Below are 16591 nucleotides of genomic sequence, written 5' to 3' on the forward strand. Positions count from 1 at the left end.
CAGAGCATTAACAATTTGATTTTAAGATGGAAAAGTATCATGGATAAGAATGGAGACTATTTCATTTAATAAATGTTTTGTTTTGATATACAAGTTGTTCGGGTTTTTTTTCATCTAAACAAAAGCGACATTTCTTGACGACCTAATATTTTACGTCAAAGATCAGTGTTTTCAAACAATGTTTTAGATCTGTTCTTTATAGTGAGTGATGTAAGACAAAAATATAAAAGTTACTCGATATGACGCATTTGCATGGCCAGGTGGATAAGGCGCTCGACTCACAATCTGAGGGTCGCGGGTTCGAATCCGCATACCACCAAACATGCTCGCCCTTTCAGCCGTGGGGGCGTTATAATGTGACGGTCAATCCCACTATTCGTTGGTAAAAGAGTAGCCCAAGAGTTGGTGGTGGGTGGTGATGACAAGCTGCCTTCCCTCTAGTCTTACACTGCTAAATAAGGGACGGCTAGCGCAGATAGCCCTCGTGTAGCTTTGCGCGAAATTCAAAAACAAACAAACAAACAATGACGCATTTAATAGATTCCGCAGGATCCATGAACAGTATATCAAGTTGGTAATTTTATCAAATGTTTACAAGGATGTATTACATAGCAATTTAAATATCGCATGTCAATGCATAAGATTTGGATACTTAGGTCTTGTGGTAGACACAGTGAGGGATTAAGGTGTGGGCGACCGCCTGGGGCCATGTTCTAAGAAAAGCAAAAATTTATAAATCAGATAAAATTTATAAATATCTTATTATGTTAACTCTCTCAATACGGGTTTGGTCCCGGGGACCGACCATGTGACCATTTTGTACTGGTAAGTAGATTTAATACTATAATTTTTAATACAGTATGTGTACCTTCACAAAATTTGACAGACGTTTAATAAACATTACAAGTCTTTTGTACACAAAAAAAATCAGTTTTTTTAATGAAATATATTTTACTAAAGATTTCTCAATGAATATATATAGGTTTTTTTTACTAGTCCGAGAGCAAAGTAATATTTACGTTAAGTTTCAAAATACTTTTTTCGTCTCAAAAGTCTTAAATTTCAATTGTGTAATCTTTAAAAACCCAGAAATGAATTTCAAACATTTTTAAAACTAAAATTTCATATTTTACCTGTTATTTCCTCTACCCTAACTCTATACGTGGCTTGTCAATTTGAACGACCTCGTAACCACCAAAAAACAACAACAAAAACGAAATGAACCTGAATTACTCCTTTTTCTTTCTAGAATAACTTCAAATTGTAATATGAAACTATATTTGTTTATCCCAAATAGTTATAAACTCGTAACAGTATACATCTATTTAAATTTTATTGTTTTATAGCCCTTTGAACCGTGTTTAACCACTATTGGGGCCATTATATGTCATATATCACTGGTGAACGTGTAGCTCATGTTACGCTCTCGAATTACATTACTCAAGAGCTACCTGTTAGTGTACCTCGTGAAAAAATTCTATTATATCATTATGTATTTTACCTAATCTAATATTAAATAACTTAAAAATCTGAATAGCAGAGAACAAAGTTTGACGAATTCGAAGACCGAGGTGCTGAACTATGTGGTCATAGTGAGTATAGTTCAGTTCTGAAGCGCGTCTGGGTGCGCAACCGTCGCTATGAAGATGGAGATGCAGAGGATACCATACTATCACCCAAATATAAATTCAGAACTGAGGTATTTTTCGTTGTGTTCCACCAATTTGTCACTGCACTGAAATACCGTCTTAATTCATATAAGGATGTTGCCACCAAATCTTGATTCCCTTCCAAATTATAATTTCTTTCATGTCAAGAAATCAGCCAAGCCGCTAAAAGTTCTTGCTTCTACTTTAGTGAATTGAACTTCAGAAGTTTACGCGGTCTTACCAGTTAAGTAGAAGCAAAAACCTACTCAAAAGCAAAATCCGCCATATTGCAAAATGTAAGCATACTTCTCAAGCTTCCAAACGCAATTTACAGGAACAAAAAAGAAATTAGCGAATCATATTCAAAAAGGGATGTTAAACTAGACAAAAGTAATCTGTAGATACTATTGATACAAACTTTCATAGCACAGAAATAAATGTATTACTATTCAGGTAATTTTTTCAGAATGTTAATACAGGTTGACTAAGACTTTGTCCCAGATGTAAGCAACACCTAATTTTGCCCTTAGACTATCATTTATCTCTAGGGTTAGCGGAGTTGTGTGCTGCTTTTCTATGTGGTCATTGCAGTCATACTTGACATCTGCAGAAGTAGATTTACGAGAAAACTTATTTCATTCATTTTGATAATGAGACCATTCTTCTCACGTGTATATGTATTAAGGCCTGTAATGATCTGAGCTTCAACATACTTACCAGCGAATCTAGCACTTCACATCAAAATCGTTTTGGTTTTAGTAGCGGTCAAAAGTGTTTTCTTCGTTCACATCAAAGTTCTTGTTCCAATGAAATGGGTTAGACCTTCATTTATCGCTTACACATATACAACCTGAAAAGACAGTTGATCTTAAGAAAATTTTAGAGATCACATGCTATCGTTTTTTGTTGATAAGATGTTTTCTTTGAATAATTGTGTCGTTAGCTTTTGTTTTGTGACAAAGAAAATGCTACTCAAGAACTTTTGATATGTGCCACGGTTGTAGGAATTAGGCCATAAAAACTAGCTGTAGGACTATTCTCCCTACTGGAGAGATTTGATAACGAGAAACCCACTTTTAAGAAAATAAAAGTTTTGAGACGGTTTGACTTGGTAATGAAAAAAACTTTTATAAATGTACGACGTTTCGACAAGATGATGATGACGAAATATATTCGAAACGTCGTACATTTATAATAAAGTTTTTTCATTACCCAGTCAAGCCCTCTAAACTTTTATATACTAGAGGGATAGTTAATTCTAGCTTTGAAAACTGTAATGTCAAGATGCATCAAGAGAAATTAATGCATCAAATATGAAGACATATTGAGTTTGCATGTATGCGTATTGTATCTTTATATGACGTTACTGAAGGGTTGAAAGCAAACAGACCATTTCAGTTAGATGCAAAGTCAAAAGCTAAATAAATAGGTGTTAGATAATATGATGTAAGTTAACATCTGGCAACTCTGTTGTTCTTTCATTTTTTCAATTTCTTCTGCAACCTTATTTTGTAGTTGTAGAATATTGTTTTTTACATGGAAATGTGACTTCATCCCACTGGCTACTGTTAGGGTGTTGTCTTCAGCAATAGAGACCAAGGTGTTCTAGACATCTCCCAGCTGATATCACAGTATACAAAAAGTATCAATTATTTGTTTCCATCGTATGCAATTTAATGGCTTTACAGTTAACTGAAGATATATTCATTTTTGAAGATCACTGTTTTTGTCATTTATATTTCAGTCTCATAGTATTGGCAGCACTATTTACTCAAGCTTTCCAGAACAACTTTGGTCATACTGGTACTATTTATGTCTTTCAGTAGCAGGAATGCGTGAAAACGCTTATTGATGCTGACCTCATTATTTTCAATCAGAGGTGTCTCAGTAACTGTTACAAACTGAATGATCAGTGTTATCTGTTTTGTGTGGCTTATGTTTAGGGTACAATGAAGTATAATCGAGTGATACTTAGCATTTTTAGTAGAAGTCACCACATAAGTTTGGATGTTGTTGGTTCATTCTGGATATTTTTTCCAAGACAATGATTACGTATTTTTTGTGTGGTAGTTTTTCTTTAGCAGGAGTAGTCAATAAGTGGACAGCAGTCTAAATATGGACCGGCTGCACAATTTGTATTAACGTCCAAATCATAGGCAATTAGCCTACACCCGGTGGCTCAGCGGTAAGTCAGTGGGCTTATAATGCTAAAAGTTGTATTTTGATTATCTAAATCAGCCTTTTTTACTGTTTTCCTTTTCCATTAGGCCTGGCATGTCCTGGTCTTTATGGTGCTCGACTCGCAATTTGTGGGTCGCGGGTTCGAATTCCCGTCCCACTTAACATGCTCGCTGTTTCAGTCATGGGGGCGTTATAATGCAGCGGCCAATCTCATTATTCATTGGAAAAAGTAGCCCAAAAGTTGGTGGTGGGTGATGTTGACTAGTTGCCTGCTACTAGTCTATCACTGCTAAATTAGGGACTACTAGTGCAGATAGCTCTCGTGTAGCTTTGCGCGACATTCTAAGCAAAACAAATCAAACCTTTCCTATTATTGAATAATAAAAGAATGGTGCCTCCCATCAGACTTGTTTTTCTAAGTTCACTGTTTAATACCACTTTGTGTTGTCGCTGTTTTAAATGTCATTTTTTTAGTCATTTTGTAGTTTTTAAACAACTTAAAATCCATTTTTTAAAATTATTTGAGTGTGCACGCTCTTTGAAATAATTGTATTCGCTTGTGCCTCGTTTATATATCCTAGTTAAGAAACTTATAGGCCCTATGCGTGTGACGTCATACATATATTACCGGCAATCCAAAAAGTAAACATCGCCATTTTGAACGTAGCAGAGAGACAATCTAGTAATCACAATGTAACTGCTGATATTGGAATTTGGTATCAAGTATTTGAAATGGCAATCAGCTGTGAGGCAGTTGGTTGTACAAACAACCAGACAAAGAATCCAAAGTTATAATTTTATGGGTTTCCAAAAGATCCAGTATGTAGAGTTAAATGGACTGCAGCAGTAAAACGTGCGAACCCGAACAACATCGACAAGGCTTGGAAACCATCGTCGTACCACAGATTAGGCAGTTCCCATTTTATATCTGATTAGTACTACTTGTATATACAATGTACCTTGTTACAATTATATTGCACAGATCTTGATAAAAGCTGTAGCTTGTAAATATTTGGTGTTTCCCGTAATCGAAATACTATGATACAGTCCTATACAAGCAGTGGTAGGTGGAAAGGCCTAGTGGGCGATATTAAAGTTTTATCAATGATGTGGTTTCTCAAGACAGATGGTCTTAAAATCCAGGGCTTATTTGTGTAAAATATATGGTAATGTGTACTGAAGAATTGTTTTTGTTCGAAGCTAAGCACAAAGCTACATAATGGGCTACCTTTGCTCTGCCCACCACGAGTATCGAAACACGGATTCTAGTGTTGTAAGTCCGCAGACATACCGCGTACTGAAGAAAGTGGTACTGCAAGACAGAAGGACTTAAAATACAATCCAATTCGATGTAGTATATCTAGATTGTAAATTTATCACTGATAAAACATAAACACTGAAATGTATTAAAACAACTTCGACTTACCCTCGAGTAACCTACGTAGTTGGACGTCTTGTACACTGGCCACAAAATATTTGTAAGCATCAAGGCTTTTATAGGCTTTGAACTGCTTTCCGGTGTAAAAAAAATGTTATAAGGACTAAATAATTTACGATGTCTATATTCCTCACCCTGTGGGACTTTCAAGTTGGTTTTAGGCCTAACTCGGGTCCTCCGCTTACAATGTTGACTAATTTACTGGCATCTAGCGCGATTATCATTGCTGACGGGATGAAATAAGGATATGTCGTGTCAAGACCGACTTTTCTTCATATCTGGACTTGCATATATTGTCTAATTGGCTATTAAATCCGTGAAAAATGAACAGAGAACTGAGCGATTGTGTAGCGGAGGTTGAAGGTTGACCGGATCTGAAGATTCTTGTAAAATAGAACTAGATATCTCTGATAGGTTAACATTAATATCACTACGTTCAGCCGTCTTACCTTGTGATTCGATTGGTCACATATAAAAGGTAAAACGAAAAAGTCAATACTAAAACTCTCTAGTCAGCATTTGTTCATTTTATTTTGTGTCATAGAGAAAATGTGTTATTTCCCAAGCAAATGTCAAGTTTTTGAGACATAAGAACTATCTATTCTCACATTTTCCGCTCATTTTCTGTTTAAATCGATGTAGTAACAATGAGCTCAAAAGTGATCTCTGCCCTTGATATAATGTAAACATGGAATGACAAGTTTAAAAAATAATTGATAACCAAATCTGATTGGTTCATTGGCTCCATGGGGAGATACGTTCACATTTTCAGTTTTGCATTTTGTTCTTTTAATGGGTGTTTTTGTGGTTTTTACTACTTCGCCTCCTGATGATTGATCTTCACCAAATTTAGTCTGGAGGTTCATTTGATCCATGGGGAGAAACATACAAATTTTCAATTGAGCCTTTTACGTTTTGCGGTTTTTATGGGCGTTTTTTTACCACTAGTTTGTCCCCTGTTGATGGATTTTCACCAAATGTGACATGAAGGTTTGTTGAGTCTGTGCAGAGATACATGCAAAGTTGCGGTTTCACGTTTGACGTTTTGCTAATTTTATGGGCGTTTTTGCGATTTTTACAATTATATATATATATATATATATATATATATATAACTTTTAATGTCCTAAGATAACCTTTCATTAATCATTAATTTACATAACTTCAGTTAGTAACTCAATATATTGACAAACAGAAGAAACGTATACTGTTCTAGTGTTTTCTTAAGCTATATTGTTCGACTGATGCAATGCATATTTTTCCAGGGAATTTTCGTAATGCTCTTCGAAACAGCAACCAATCAAAAAGCTCCCCCTCCCTTCTCAGTGGCACAGCGATACATGCATGTGCGGACTTGTACCACTAGAAACCGGGTTTCGACACTAGCGATGGTCGGAGTACAAATAGTCTATTGTGTAGCTTTATGCTTAACTATAAACAAACACACTAATCAAAAATAAATTTAATTCGTTTACTTAATACTTATTGTGTAATGCTCAAAATTTCATCTTGCAAATTAATTCAGCTTTCAGTTTTTACACTTAAATACTCGTACATAGTATCATTTGCTAAAGTAAATAAAAATAATCTTATTCAGAAGAGTAAGGCTTTAATTTTACAAGAAAGAAAAAAGTAATATTATAGGATATTAATGAATCACCTCATAAAGGGAAGCATCATTTGTTTCATTTTTTAGTGTAATTTAGGTGTAAATTGTGTACACTATATTTCACCTATTTTTTAACCAATTTGCATCTCTTAGTTTTATTGTGACAATTTTAAGAGTGTGACCATTTTATTATGTTGTTTAACTAGCAATAGCCTACTGCATGTTACATTGGCCTCTTCCGAGATAGTCGGCAGAAAAATGAAGACTACTACAGTGTATAGTAAGTACAGTACATAAGTACAGTAAATTTTAAAAAATGGCTATTATTTTGAATAAATTATTAAACATGTTTGACATGAAAGACTGGACGTTATAGTTGATGCTTTAAAATCGAATGCACAAAGAAATGGGAATGAATAATTTAAATGTTGTTTGTATACATGGAGTTGTCCGATTGCTTTCATAAATTTGGCTTTCCTTCTGAAAGTGCTCGATATATCTTTCATGTAATTCCTTAATGTATGAACTCTGTTGTCGAGTGTTGTTACTACTGCCCGCTATCCAAATATCTTCTGACAGTTTATATTTGACGGTAGAGAATTGCATTTACTGGCAGAGAGAAAAAGGAGAAATAAATAATCGAAGAACAACAAGAAGACAACTATTGCATAGTATATTTAACAAAACTAACAAAAAAGTATCAGCTATTCTACTCAGTGTTTAAAGGTAGCATATAATTAATATCGGTAGAGAATAAACACCAAAATTTATAAGCTGAATATTTTAGAAACTCATTGCAAAAGTACTGTACTGGTATATTGTAAAATTAAAATCAGTAACATGGATAGGCAGTTTAAACTTGTATAGCAATGCTATACAACCATATTTAATTAATTCATCGTAATATATTTTCTTCTGAACCAAATCATTAAACGATGCCTGAGAAGTAAAACAACATAAAAAATCTTGAGAAAAAAGTACTGGTCCTGATAACCATATTTTTAACCTCTGTATATAAACTCATCTAGCAATAAATGAGGGATTAAAAACACTATCTTAGATGTTCAGACTGTCCTAGACAAGGAAACGCAATCTTCTTCTTCTTAGCATCTGCCCGAGTTACTTGTGGTCTGCTTTTCTGATCAATGCCCTCCACTCCTTCCTATTCTGTGTCAAAGCTACATTCACACCCCATATTCTCATGTCCTCTCTCACTACATCTATCCACATTTTCTTCAGTCGTCCTCTTGTCCTTTACCTTCCACTGTCATATTTATCACTCTCCTTCTTCTCTTCTTTCTACATAACCGAATCATCTAAGGCGAGTTTCTCTAATTTTCTTCATAACTGGTACTACTTTCACCCTCTCCCTAATGGTTTCTTTCCTGATGCAGTCTTTCTTTGACACCTATGTCATCCATCTCAATATATATACATATATATTCATTCTGTCATTGTTAATATTTCTTACAGACGCTGAGCGAGAAGCAGTACATTCATGTTCGTATATAGCGAGTCCATCCTACACGTTTAGCAACTCATGCTTGCTTTTCAAACGCTCAGGAATTGCTAATCCAAAGATCAAGGAACTTTGAAAGATTTGGAGTCACTAATCCAGTAATCAAGGAACTTTGAAACACCCTGGAGTTACTAATATACAACGATCAAAGAACTTTGAAACGCTCTGAAGTTACTAATCCAAAGATCAAGGAACTTTGATTTTTTTAAACACTCGACAGCAAAAGCGTACAATATAGTCTTTACATATTTCCCAACAGATGGCAGCGCATACATTAAACACTTTGAAAGATTTGTTTGTAGATAAGCACAAAGCTACACAATGGGCTATCTGTGCTCTGCCCACCACTGGTATCGAAACCCGGATTCTAGTGTTGTAAGTCCGCAGACATATCGCTGTGCCACTGGAGGGCACACTTTGAAATAATGTGATTTTCCTACGACACAAATAGCTTTTAGTCCACATCATATTCAACGATGAAAGTTCATGTTCTATTTTTTCTTTACATTTTCACAACACCAGTAGTATTACCAACCACTGTCTAAACAAATGTGATGATCTGCCTGCCTATAGTTTCTACCGCGTTATCCTCCATTCCCGGGAAGGATTCCAACTTAGAATCCTAAAATCTCTTCCCATTAAGCTAAGAATACCAATTTCTAACCAGAAATATTGTTAAAAACCGATTAAGTTGTCAGAATTCTACAAAAATTAACAAAGCCATGTTTATTGCTTAGTAACATGTAAGATGCTGTATGAGTGCTAAAACCTGTAAAAACGTGCTCAATGCTTTAGTTCCGTGGGGGCGCTGTCGAAGAGAGATGGTCAAATCCCACTATTCAGTCATGATAAGAGCAGCCGAAATATTTGCGGTAGGTGCTCTTAAATAGTTGCTTTCCATCTAATTTATTTGTAAAAATTAGATGGGTCAGTGATAAGTTTATGGACTTATAAAGTTAAATTCGAGGATTTTATTCTCCGTGGTGGACAGAGTGCAGATAACCCATTGTGAAGTTTTTCGCAACACACAAACAAACAAACAAACAATCATTCTAAGGATATATATAAAGTTTATATACTAACAATCTGACACAAGCTCTTTACTATAATAATGTTTCTCTCTTTGTGACCTTGGAGATGATTGGTTGATATTTTTGTTAGTTATTAAGTCATGTTACGAAATACGTTTCAGAGTTGGGTTGGTTTTTGATTGTGTAATATAAGGAGTTCTTCAATTTCCGTACAGCGCTAAGCCTTTGTACGTATGATATCCGGAAGGAGACAGTCCTTATAAAATTAGTCAATACTTAGAAACATATTTTCTCAAAACCTGCATGTACAGTTAAATTCATTTGAGGGAAGCGGATGTATAATAAAGACACAGAATTTCAGAATGTATTGTATTCTTGGTTTTCTATACGTAGTCGGTTTCAATCAAATCAACACTTCCCACTAAGTTATTTGCATTAAGCATTGGAATCATCTTCTCCCGTTAGATACACATACGCATCTGGTAAATCGTTAGTTTTTAATGAGGAATATGGCTAGTTTTATAAGAGATAGTTGGATTATTAATACAACAGTACTTGTTACGAAGAGCTAGGAAAATTAACTTTTTGACAGGTAATGTATTAGCTGTCAAATAACGACTGCCACTCCAGATTTAACTATATAACGGTGCTTATAGCTGTTACTTTTTTTTTAAGCACACTCTTACATGGATAAGCCTTATGTGATTATTGAATCACATATTGTTCGATAAATCATCTTACAAATCTTAAATGGCATTAACTAACAATTTCATTTTTTAAATCACAACGGCACAATATCTCAATCTAGATACGCATCTATTGTTTAACTTTTCCAACGACATTTTCCATTTAACATTTCATATCTAATTTTGGAAAAAAGTATCAGATCATCAGAATTTGACACAGTGATACAGGATAACATGGGGAAGGTCATGAGGAGGTTGGCCCCTCCATCTAATTTAATTTTGATAGACATCTTGAAAACAGTATGTATTTCTTTTCAGTATTGGCATCTTTATGTATTTTTATTGCACTATTAATGTTTATTATGTCAAGTAAAAAATATAGAAGCACAATCTCTAACCCTTTGTTACAAACAATTTTTTATTTCATCCGCCCAGCTAGTATTTCTGTAATTATTAGAGTTTGGTTTGAAATTATTATTGTTATAGCTATTTCTATACTTTCTCCAATCTCTGTTTCTGTCAAGAATGAATTATTTTATCTCGGTTACTGTTCAAGGTTAATTTTTATGCTTTTCTTCAGGAGCTATCATAAACAACATTATACATATAAACGATATGAAAATTAGGAATATTCTAGAAAAGCTAATTCATTTATGTCAGTATTGATTTGTGAAAATATTAATATATGAATATAACGCAACACAATGCAAATAACAATTCTTTATATTGAGGTGTATCATATCAAAAATCAGGGATAAAGTAGGTATTTTTTTCTTTCGTAGTTTCTATCCATTCCTTCAAATCATCAGACGTGTTTCGATCAATACTTGAATTTTAATTATAATAATTTGACGTGGCATTACTCTTTGAATTACTACCTTTATTTACATATTAATAAATTTAAGTAATTCTTGTTTTTGATCCTTATTATTTTGCTTAACTTCATGTTATTTTAAAACTATTTTAAAATGCAAATCAGCAAGGTACGTGACAACCACAGCTAATATAAAGTCGCAGTAGAAAGGAATGTATCAGAACTACATTTTGATGTTGCTTGGCGTCGTAAATAGTGTGGTTCCACCGAAATTGTGATAGGTATGCTGTAATTCTTTCTGACGCAACATATTAATACGCTCAGATCAAAGAAACGTGTTCAGATCGAGGATTTAAAATTTTGAAGATTGGAATATCCTCTGTACTTAATGGTATTGTAAAACAGGAATATGGATCAACTTGGGGAACTAGGACAATTTAGAAAGGCACCTGCAGCAAGTCGTACCACAGCCTAGCAAATAAAGTGTGGTGTCTTGTAATAGATGAGCATACACGAACACAAAGGTCAGTAGCAAAAATGTTTCACATGCCCAGGCAATGGTACGTAATATAATCAAGGAGGATTTCCGTCTAGAAAAGTGACACAAGTCAGCTGTACACAAGTTGTTTCCACGAGCTTTACGTTCAAACGTCGCATACCTTAGCTAATTGGAGAATGAAAAGGGTACTCATGCCTGTCCATATGATGATGTACTTGTTAAGACGCTTGTAGGTTTTTGAGTAATCGGACTGTTGAAACGTGTGCTGGGAAATTATCGTCCTCATACACTTGATCAGTAGATGGATTATGAAAATCCTTCAAGGAGGAGTAGTGCCCTTTAGACGTGACAGCCTTACGATGACTTCTTTTTGAATGGAAAACACACTGAAGGGCCATTGTTAAAATGCATGTTCATTAGAAAGAGCACGACTGGACGTAGTAACACGGACCATTTCGACGTGGTGAGGCTTCAAAATTATTTTAATATAACAAACTCAATCTTTGTAATAGCAACAGACAATATCTACAATTATTGTTATCTATGGAATTCCCTTATACTGCATATGATTTCTCATTTAGGTAGATGTTTGACTCTTACACTACTTTGATCATTTCATCATTATATGCTGTCATACTCCTCTATGTATGTTTTATTAGTTTAGAAATATGGGTATTATCATTAATGGAATATTCATGACCTATATAACCCTATTCATTTGATAATAACCACAACTGATTCTCACTAGTTCCTGGACAGTATCATGGTATATTTCACGAATAGCTTTAGGGTTATTAAAACATTGGAATTACTATTTTATTTTAATAGCGTACAATTTGAGGAGAAGTAGTGTCATCGAGTTCTGTTGGTTTAATAAAGACTTAAGATTTACAATTTCCAAAGTCTCTCGAATTCTCGGTGCTTTTTATCCTCAGATCGGCTAACTAACACAAAGCTCTCATTAACGATGTTATTTTGTTAAAAAATGTCGTGCAATGCTTGGTGCCTTCTTAAGTTTTCCGGGAATATGTTATTTTATCTGGTGACTGAAACCATATATTCCTCCGCACAAGAGGGACAAGCAAATATGTAAAGGGTAAACATTTTTTTATTCTTGAATATCACGTCTTTAGAATGAAAAAATAAATTTATTTTTAAAAATGTCTTAAATATACTTCAGCTTTCAACCCGTGGGTAAACTCTGCTGTGACTGTTATTCCAAATATGATATTTCTATTACTAGTGTTTTGTTTGATGCATCAAACTTCAGAACATAAGGGGTATTTAATGCATTTAGAATGCCACTGATACTATTATTATTAAAATCACTATCAAACTGTTTAATGTGATATATTTCATAATAACTGATTACACACCTGTAAGCACGACGAACAAGTATACTTTAACTAAATTCACTTTAAATGTCTTAGGAACAAAACTGCTTAATTAGGCATAAAATCCTGAAAAAGTTGGGTTACGTTATACAAGTATGTCTTGCACATATCTCCTACAATAAAGCGTCGTGAGTTCACTGGTACACTTTTTTCAATAATTTTTATTAAGAGAAACTAAAAAAAAAAAACGAATTAGCTTTGGTAGGTGCAAGCTTCGATTCCATAACAATGCTATCAACTTGATCATAAATTGATAATTAAACACAGATTATCTAGTTGAAAATTACGTCAACTTAGAAAATACATGCTTAGAATGTGCATTCGATGTGCTTTGAAAAAAAAACTGCTGTTTTGTAAATAAATCAATAGCTTCTTATAACTAAATATAAAATGACTATAGATAAAAACTGGTTATATACATGTTTTGGTTACATTTCAAATTGTGTACAGAATCTAAAAACTCAAAATGCATCGTTCATATATTTTCAAATAAAATTCACACAGACAGACAGACACACACACACTAATAACTTATAGGAACATCCAACTTATGAAGTTTAAGCAAACCTCTTATTATTACATCATGAGAAGCAATTGGTCTTATCTTTTATACGTACTCTAAATTATAATTATATCTTTATTCAAATGTAGCAAATATCTCTGCAATTTTACTTCCCTTGTAAGTGTTGAATTTTTGTTTATGTTTTGAAATGTTGTATTATTATTTAATATATAGTTGACCTTGTCATTTTTCATCTTTTTTTTAGAATTACTATCTTATTTTCGTATGTAGTTTTGGTATAATAAAGTCAATACGTTTTCTAAGTTTGATATCCTTGATATGTTGTAAGAAGACAATATCAGGCTGCTAAAAATAATTTCTCACTGCATCAATCTTTTAATTAATATAAGCAGAGTCAGAACAAATTTCCCATCATTTTATCAAACTTCATTGATAGCAATATCAATAAAATAGATTGACAATCCCTAAAGTTCTAAAATACGATCTACTAATAGTAATAGTATTACATATATATATATATATATATATATAAAGATTATATTCCTGGAAAACTTGAGAATCAATTAAGCACTTCACGAATAGTTTACTCAATGTAATATTGTTGTCACAATAAGAACTAACGAGATTGACAGTTACAGAACTGAAACCTATATTAAGTCATCAGAACTCAGTGACACCATTACTCCTTTAATTGGAAGCTATTAAAATAAAGTTCTTATATCAAATCATTGAATTATATTTTCGAATCTTTACTGATTAATCACATTTTGTAAGATTGATTTTCTAGATATAATCTTGTCCTTGGAATAATTATTTCCATTATGGATCGTGTTTATGCTGATGGTTTTTATTGTACAGAGTTATCTAGGAAAACAAACTCCTGTGTTCTCGAGCATCTGAAGGCAATGTTGGAATTCTATGTACTCCTCATGGAGCTTTCTGACGTGATTGTAGGGGTATATTGGCTAGTTGGGCATAGCAAACGTAACACGTCATCACATAGACACAACGTGCAACTGATAAAACAAATTTTGTGTAGGCTTCTTTGGGTCATCAGGAATGTTGTCAATAGTGAGATTGAAAATACGATCTACGTAGAATATTTGTTTGTCTTTAGTAGATAATAGGAAGAAGGACGAGGGAATGTCAAGATTCTGTTTGAACTGCAGTTGGGTCAATACATTTCCCCTATCACAGATAGATAAATATCTAAACAATCTGGCGGGAACCCATTTATTCATTATGCTAGATCAGAATTCTGGCTACTGCCAATTCAAACTGTATAATACAGATACAGACGTAATAGTGTATGAATTCATTATCTTTCCATTTGGTCTGTGTAAAGATCTTTCAGTTTAGAGATGCTGATTGAGTGTACACTGAAAATACTGCAATGAAAGAGATGTTTGATCTATGTGGGTGACATTTTGGGTTTTGGTTGCACATTTCAGGCCACGGTTGAGAACCTGAGAATGTTATTTCAGTGTATCAGGTATGGAATGTTGACCTTGAAACCAGAAAATCGCGTATTGATATACATGAAAGTGGAGTTTCTTATTGATACAGTAGCCAGATATAGAGTATTTATTGATCCTTTACAGTAGTCAAGGACTAGCTCCACACAAACTAACGAAAAATCTGCAACCTTTTGGGTTTCATGTTGTACAACTAATGGTTTGTGGCCAATATATTCAAGATAGCCATACAACTGTCTGTGCTGACAGGTTATATTATTTCTTACAAAGAAATGTTAATATACAAGAGCTCAATTTCAAAATTAGCAAAATTCAAAATCCTTACTATCGGACTTTAGATTTTGTATTTCATTAGAAAATTTAAAGCTATCTTAGTATTTTCATTAATAAACTACTACTTCTTGAAGAAAAAACAACAACTAAAAACCTACCAAAAAATCATCATAAGTTTCAATATTTGAAACTATAGGTCTTGATTGACATCTTTTTTTTATGTACTTTAGGAAGGCTATGAAAATAACAACAAAAGAGCAGTGGCTCATCTGTAAGTCTGAGGGCTCACACCACTAAAACTGGACTTCGATGGTGGGGACAGAACAGATAGCCCATTGTGTAGCTTTGGGATTAACAACAACAAAAAAAGCCATAAAAAATCCCTAATGGTTTAATTTCTGAATATTAAGCCTCAATTAACATATTATATTTCATTAGACCCCCATTTAATTCTCTAGTGTCAGTAGGATTTTGATCAAGTTTTACAATTTTATTTTGAATTGCTCAAAATAAAGTTGGACGATTGTTCATAGTTTTTAATCTTTTATTATTGGTGGTATGTTTGTTTCCTATACTATTTTAAATGACCAAAACATATCCCCGAGTTTTTGGACTAATTAAACAGTAAACATAAAAATTTTCAATTTACTGGTGAATATAAATAAGATCTAAGATCACAAATTTCCATTTATGGATACAGTAGTGCATAACTGTGATGGTAACTTTACGAAATATACCATAAGAAAATACACAGGCTTTTATTTTAATTAACAAGTGGCATAACAACTGTGTTTAAAGAAAACCTGTTAAAGATTTTAGTTCATCATGCATACAAAATCTCAAATTCAAAGAACTATGTAACATTCATACTTTTCTATGAAAAATGTATTTCCCTTTTATATAATTGAACGAATAATTTTAATTATTTGAACAAACGAAACTCTAGTAAGCTTCCGACTTATGAAGTGCCTAAACGTCCAATTACATAATCTTGCAATGTATATTGGAAAGCATTCTTTGTATGTTCCAAAAAAGCTAGGCACCCAACTCCGTAGAGTGTATCCTCGTGTACAACAGTACGGAATGTGTCTTCTTTGTAGTTCTTCTTCACATATAAAGGCTCAATTTCTTCATTGAAAAATCAAATGTAGTTTATCAATTTGCTCTTCCTCTTTCTAGCAAAATAGGTTCTATGGTAAGGAAGTTGTTAACGTGAGCGAAAAAAATATGTAGATTTAAGAAAGTCAAATACAGCAAGTGTATTATAACTAGTCTTAGACGAGTGAGCCGTAGCCATCCATTTAAATTACTTTGATATCTTAGTAATGATGAACAAAGCATCCGTATAAAAGAGAGGTTACTCATTCATAAACTGAAACCAAATCTGAATCAGGCTAGTTCAGCTTATAAATCAAACTACATTATTTTGTCAGACTAAGGTCCTAATGCAATTTCCCACAATCCTTACATTACTTACGCCGCTGATCATTCACATTATAT

Source organism: Limulus polyphemus, unplaced genomic scaffold, assembly GCF_000517525.1.
Source record: "Limulus polyphemus unplaced genomic scaffold, Limulus_polyphemus-2.1.2 Scaffold167, whole genome shotgun sequence".
Classification (NCBI taxonomy): domain Eukaryota; kingdom Metazoa; phylum Arthropoda; class Merostomata; order Xiphosura; family Limulidae; genus Limulus; species Limulus polyphemus.